Source organism: Sapajus apella, unplaced genomic scaffold (assembly GCF_009761245.1).
Source record: "Sapajus apella isolate SASKATOON/1434 unplaced genomic scaffold, GSC_monkey_1.0 scaffold14, whole genome shotgun sequence".
In the NCBI taxonomy this organism is placed as follows: Eukaryota; Metazoa; Chordata; class Mammalia; order Primates; family Cebidae; genus Sapajus; species Sapajus apella.
The window spans coordinates 8,740,962-8,748,155 of record NW_022436954.1 but is presented as its reverse complement, the minus strand read 5'-3'; the positions used below and the strand labels follow the sequence as shown (position 1 = coordinate 8,748,155).

The 7,194-nt window shown below is 51.4% G+C and overlaps 1 long non-coding RNA gene across 1 annotated transcript; it reads left to right on the top strand.

Annotated features, from left to right (window-relative positions):
- The first annotated feature begins 1,059 nt into the window (after nt 1–1,059).
- On the top strand, nt 1,060–4,019 carry LOC116554906. The gene is made up of 2 exons (XR_004270320.1): nt 1,060–2,308; nt 2,797–4,019. It is a non-coding gene; the product is annotated as an uncharacterized LOC116554906 (long non-coding RNA).
- The last annotated feature ends 3,175 nt before the right edge of the window (nt 4,020–7,194 follow it).

Below are 7,194 nucleotides of genomic sequence, written 5' to 3'. Positions count from 1 at the left end.
CATCTTCACCTGCCCACGGCCCGCCGAGTGTTCTTGCTGTTCATCCCCGCATTCCCTTCGGACCTCAACATGACATTCGTAGTTGTGAACCTGACAACTGGCGATGTCGGCAGGATGCGGTGGTTGGGTCTTCAGCCCCTGAGGGTCCCTGGGTTGGCTGTGTGGCCACAGCATGGGCTGTAGTACCCGGTGGCAGTGGTGCTGCTTGGATGAGCCCCCATGGAAGAGTGGGGGGCAGTGGACAGGTTTCCTGCGAGTGTGGAGAAAGCACTGAAGCTGCCGGAAGCTCTTGGCAACAGGGAAATGCACCTTGGCTGGCAGAGTCAGATGGGTGTTTCTGAGTGCACTTCAGGAAGTACATGTTCAGTCCCACAGGTAAGGGACCTTTCCGCACAAGCCGCATGCCTGGGGCCCAAGTGCACAGCTTGGAGCAGGGCCTGGCAGTGGGGGACCTCCAGGGGCAAGCAGGACATTTAGAGGCCCAGATCAACCACCTGGAACAGGAGTAAGCAACAGCCGTTAGCACGACCTTGAGTCTGTCCTCCCAGCTGGACACTCCCGTTTGGTCTGATGCTGAGGAGGAGGAGATTCCTCCACTGTGGGCTCATCCTGTGATTCGTCAGAAGGTAGAACATAAGCAGTCGATGGGACCCCAGGGGAGAGCCCAGGGACCCCCTCCATGGTGGTGGAACACACCTCTTATGGTGCTTATATGCCCACTGAGTTGTGGGAATTAGATAAACAGTGCCTGTGGGGATGGGAGGTGAAGCAAAGTTGTTCAACCTTCTCCCGCCCAGACGCTGCAACTCAAAAGCTACCTGCAGTGCGAGGGAGCTGACGGCATTTCTTGCTCTGCCTTGGAGATGGAGAAGCTGGCTTCTATCACAACTCACTCCTCCCTTCATCAGTGGCTACAGCTGTGCTGGTGGTTGGCACAAGGGCATGGTGGTGGGCACCTGTAATCCCAGCTACTCAAGAGGCGGAGGCAGGAGAGTTGCTTGAACCTGGGAATCGGAGGTTGCAGTGAGCCGAGATTGCGCCACTGCATTCCAGCCTAGGTGACAGAGCGAGACTCTGTCTCCAAAAAAAAAAGAAGAAGTTAGAGGAGGTGGAAATAGAGCATGGCACTGCTAGCCCGTACAATTCTCCGGTATGGCCAGTCAGCCTGATAGAGCTCGGCGGACGACAGTGGATTATCAAGAACTGAATAAGGTGACACCCGCCTCTGTATGCAGCTGTCCTCTCCATCATGGACTTGATGGCCTGCTTGACAATGAAAGTGGGACAATGTCACTGTGTGGTGGACTTGACCAATGCATTCCTCTCAAATCACATTGCTCCAGAGAGCCAGGAACAGTTTGCCTTCATGGGAGACTGACAATAGACTTTCACAGTGCTGCTGCAGGGACCTATGTGTAGCCCCGCCATAGGTCATGGTCTTATTAATAAGGGTATGCTAACCTCCGATTCCCTGGCACATTTAGAAGCAGCAATGCCCCTCTTGCTGGGACTGCATAATGCAGTTAAGACAGGCTTCCTGGTAGCCAAGCAGGCCATGTAGCAAGAGCAAGCCCTACGGGTAGTTGACTGGGGTGCCCGTTTAAGCTAGATGTGCATGTAACCACAGATAGTTTCATTTAGGGCCTATAGCAGCGCGTGGAGTGCCTGAGTATGCCAGTAGGCTTTCGGTCCTAACTGTGGAAGGGAGCTGAGCTCTGGCATTCCTTAATAGAGAAGCAGTTAGTAATAGTGGGATGGGTGCGATCATGGGTAACAACCCCCTGCACTGCGACAGCACAGTCATCCACTTTAGCAAGGTGGGGTGCCTGCTTAGAACAGGAAAGTACACTAAGTACAAGTCCCTAGTAGCAGAGTTACAAGAGGTTTTAGGGTCTGTAGTCCTAATACAAGTTAAGGCCATGGGGCCTAAGGAACCCCCCCATTTCTAATGAGATGTAGTGTACAGATAGTTCTGTGTACTGTGTCTGTATACCTAGCCAGAGTGCTACTGCTGCCTGGATTGTTGCCACGGTCTAGCCTAGTACTGACACTGTATGGTTGGATACCAAGTGTGGGCAAAGTAGCTAATGGGTTGAACTCAGGGCAATGTAGATGATAATTAACCACAAGGTTAATCTCAATGATAATTATTGAGGTGACACCTATGGTACTCTACACCAACAGCTGGGCAGTTTATTGAGTCTTAACCATGTGGTTAATTACCTGGAGGCTGCAGAATTATCTAGCTACCCAGCGACTCATGTAGGGCCAGGCCATGCAGCCAGGAAGTATGGCCTTCTCCTACCAGGTACGGGGAGGAACGGTACTCTGTTATTGCCTGCCCCAATGACCCTAAAGGTGGGGAAGCCAAAAACAAAACAAAACAAAACCTGGTGTTGGCCATGGTTCCCCCCCTCCAGCCCCTCACTGCAGCTGGTTGGCTATTGCAGTCCCCTGGGGGGAAGGTCTGTAGTATGACTTATATGATACTCCTTGGGTATTTAATGTGCGGCCTCCACAATTGGCCATTCATAGGGGAATGGCCAGGGAAGGGACCCTCCTCTGGGGGACATATGTATGTCTGTGTGGTCTATTATGAGCTCTTCTGTAACTTTGGCAAGGGTACAGGACCCAAAAGAACCATGGGGAGCTGAGAACGTGTGGTATTGCCCAGGGGAGAAGCCCTTGGCGGCTGCATTGTTGTTATCCAAAGATGAAAAATTGGCCTGTATTTTGCCTGAGGGACATGATTTACCCTTGTTAGTATGTGTGCTTGCTTTGTCATTTTGGTTACAGGTTGGTATGCCCCAACAGCATCATGGACTGGGCCCACACCTACACTGAGGTGGCTGGCCAATCTCCAGCTGTTGGATCTGCACCGCCCCTTCCGGCAGCACCTGCAGACCGCTTGCCCTGGTGCGTGCATCCAGCTTCTGTGAAGAACTGGAAATGGCTAGAGACTTGGGGTCCCATGGACAAGGGATCCCATGTTGGGATGCAACACGGCGAGCTTTGAATAAGGGGCGTTGCAAAACTCATGGCAAGTCTGCCCCCTGCCTCACTCCCATAGTGTCCATGATGGGTGGGGCTGGCTACTGGAAGAACACATGGTCCCCCATTGCAGGTACCACAATGGAGAGCGCGTACTGGGGCGAAGTCAATGTGGGATAGTTGCCTGCTGAGGTTTCTGCAAACATAACATGTGTGGAACAAGTGGCCTTAGCAAGGCCAGGCCCCCATGGACTTTGTGCTCCTGGGAGTTTATGGGTCTGTGGGGACACAGGATGGCCATATCTGCCAGCCAGTTGGACTGGACGTTGAACCTGGGAGTGGCCTGATGTGCCTGCCACTGTGCTTCCCACATTGCCTAGTGGCCCGTAGAACTGGGAGGTGCTGTGTTCTCACTTTTTGTGAGCGTGGGGGCCCCCTGGTGGTTCTATCCATTAGCAGTAACTATCCCTGAAGCAGGTGTCGCTACTGCGGAAATGCCAGTTACAACCCTGCAGAGCACATGGCTCAGGCCCTGCATTACACCGGAGTTGTCCTCTTTCGCTGACTGATGAGGTTAATGAGATCAGAAAGGTGGTGCTTCGAAACCAGGTGGCCTCAGACAGAGTCACAGCTGCCCAAGGTGGCACCCGTGTCCTTGTAGGGCCGCAATTTTGTACAATTTATTCCCAACAACCACCAGGACATAACAGCAGCTTTACAAGGAGCGTGACGGGAGATTAAAGTGATTAAGTGCCTGACAGATGACCGCCTGCAGAGATGGTGATGTCTCTGCATCCACCCTACATTGCGCTTTAATAATCACAGGTAGCATAACGGGAATATTAGTGGTAGGGTGTTGCTCCCTGTATTATTACTGTAACCCATGGGTCCAACATGCTGCCCCATGTGCATGGATCCCCACTAAGGACTCCTTCAGCCTAGCGGGTGGAATGTAAGGCCTGTGCCTCAAGCCTGTGGATCAAGCCAATGTGCCCAAAACTTATATATAAAGCCTGTGTGTATACATCGAGTCTATGTACTCAAAGCTTATGTGTATAACCTGTGTATCCAAGGCCGATGTCTCCCTCAGCCAAGGGGGTGAAGTGTAAGAAATATGGCTATCCTTTGGTCAAGGATAGGCCTTGGTAAACATCCAGAGTGACTCAGTGAGTCTAGAGCACAGGGGGCTCCCCCACCCTCCACTCATTACCACAGCCATGCGGACATAACATAGAGAAGGTCACCACCATAGCCATAACACAGGGAAGGCCGCCACTCGGCTCTAAGCCACTATTGTCTGTCAAAGGTATAATTGCCCTATTGACACTGTGCAGGTGCTCTTGCGCCCAGATAAAGAGGGAGGCGCAGAGCTGTCTCTCTTTGCAGATGAACAGTGGGGAGCCAGGACACAGCTCAACTTGCTTGTGCCCAGAGAGAGAAAGAATGAAGCTGCTGACCCTGAGAGCAAGGGACAGCCTGTTAGGCAGCTGTGGGGTAGCTGCCGGACTAAGCAACTGAGGCAGGGTGAACAGTTCGAGAGAGCCGGTGTAAGTAAGCTGCTGATGAGAAGGCCATGGATGAGAGCTGCTGCTGAATCTCATCATCTTTCACCTGCCTACGCCCCCCAAGGTGTTCTTTCTGCTCATTCACCCATTCCCTTCAGACCTCAACATGACATTTGGCATAGTCGTGAGCCTGATAGCATATCTGAGTACTGGGTGTGGGTTTCCCTGTAGCGTTAACACTATGGCCTTCACGTGTAGTTTCTTGTTAAAAAGTCAGTTTCTCGCCTCTTTCCAACAGATCTCTATGGTGCCCTAGTCCTAACCTAGACTCAGGGCTCCTTTAGCTGTAGACGGTGGCTCACTCTCAAATTTTTCTTCTTCTTTTGGGAAACCACTATGAACAAGCTCCTCACAAGTCAGGTTGGAACTGAATGGGTCTGCCTGCTGCATGCAGTGACCTTGAGTCCAGGGAAAAGATCAACTCTATGAGCTGCAGTTCATCAGCTGCGTCACATACTTCTGTTGATATATAGGGGTGGGGTCGAGGGAACGTCACAGCTAAACTTATGCAAGTTCTCAAATGTCCACCTCCAGGGGACACAGTGAAATTACAGGAAAAGCAGCAATGATGGGCGGCGAGGGAGGCTCCTTGGCTAAGCTGCCCCTTAGCTCTCCAGCCCCAGCACCAGCACCCACTACCGCTAGCTCTGGATTCAGGAGGACTCTTGGCTGCCAGGACTCAGGGGTGGTGTGTTCCAGCTGGTTCATGAATCTACATATCTTCTTTCTGTTCTCTAAGCTCGTGGGGTCCTGTGACTCTGGCCCATGTTTATTCTTGTGATCTGGAGGGGCTCCTAGCTTTAGAGTGGAAATTCAGTCAGTGGGAATTTATTGGCACAGACCTGTTACAAAGGGCTGAATGTTCTTGTCTCAGCTCCACCACCTACTAGCTTCGGAGGCCAAGGCAGGTGGATCACCAGAGATCAGGAGTTCCAGACCAGCCTGACCAACATGGAGAAACCCCCATCTCTACTAAAAATACATAATTAGCTGGACATGGAGGCACATGCCTGTAATCCCAGCGACTCAGGAGGCTGAGGCAAGAGAATCACTTGAATCCATGAGGCGGAGGGTGCAGTGGCCACCATTTCACTCCAGCCTGGGCAACAAGGGCGAAACTCCGTCTCAAAACACACACAAAAATAATAATAATAATAAAAACAACAGGAATGCCAACCAGGAAAGGCAGCTCTGGATCAGCAAGCACACCTTCTTTGTCCAAAGGGCAGAGCCAACACCAGCAGCAGAGGAGGAGCCCAGGATCACCCGGAGGAGACTTCAGCTGGCAGTTGGAAAGGCCGCTCCAGGCTGGTCAGGCAAGCTACATGAACTCAGCCAGCCGATTGTATAAAAGCACAATCGTGTCCAGTATATGATTCTACTCTACATCTCATCAAGTACTTTCACATACATTATTTCTTCTCATTCATCAGTGGGAAGGAACATATTCTAGAGTAGCTCTGGGAAGAGAATGGTCTAGATTCATTTGAGCATAGGCAGGATAACTGTGTCAGTCCAGCTTGGAAGAAACAGGTGGGGTGGCCGGGATGGCCCCAGGCAGACACACGGCACGGGACTTCAGTGCCGGCCCTTGGCCCTAAGACGCACAGAAATGGAACGCTCAGGCTTCATTTTCAGCTTTCCCTGCTTCTGAGGGTTAATTTCAAGTGTCAGCTTGGCTGGATTAAGGGATACCCAGATAGCTGGTAAACCACTCTTGCTGGGTGTGTCCGTGAGGGTGTATTCAGAAGAGGTTGGCATTTGAATCCCCGGGAAGATCCACCGTCACCCAGTGTGGGCTGGCACCATCTAGTCAGCTGAGGGCCCACCTACAACAGAAAGGCAGAAGAAGGGTGAATGTGCTCTTGCTGTCTCCCTTCAGGAGCTGGGACACTCTTCTTCTCCTGCCCCAGGGCGTCGGAACTTCACGTTCTCTGGACTCTGGAACATGCATCAGCTGCCTCCCAGTTTCTCAGGTCTTTGGCCTCAGACTTCATTTCACAGTATCAGCTCCTGTGGCTCTGAGGCCTTTGGACTTGGACCAGCTCACAGAAGGCCTGCCCTGTGACTTCCCAGCCTCCATCATCACACGAGCCAGCTCCCTAACAAATCCCCCCATAAATTTCTATAGATATATAGTGGTAAATAATCTCCTATTGGGTCTGTCTCTCTAGAGACTTCAACTAACACATTGCTCTATACAGCTCTACAGTAGTGGAGGTCTAAATGATAATCTAAGTAAAGTTCTTGCAAACTACCTGCCATCTCTAATTAGCTACACCATTAGCTAGATCAAATAGCCAATCAACTAGCTAAACCAACATGCAAAGGAGAGAGCCCTCCTTTCGTTACACGTATTTCTGGAAAGGCTAACAAGTGTAGAAGAAAGGAAAGCATCAGTCGTCTAACTCAGGATCAGCAAACTTTCTGCAGTGGGCCGGGTAGTAAACATGAGGGTGTGTGGGCCACCGTGGCCTGTTGCAGCTACTCAACCCTGCCCCTCTAGGGTGAAAGCAGCCAGAGACAATATGTAACAAACAAATGATTGTCAACAGGGCAGCAAACGGAAGAGGAATTGCAATGCGGGGGACACAAATCTAGCAAGCAGCTAAATCCAAGTGAGGCTGAAGAGGAGCTT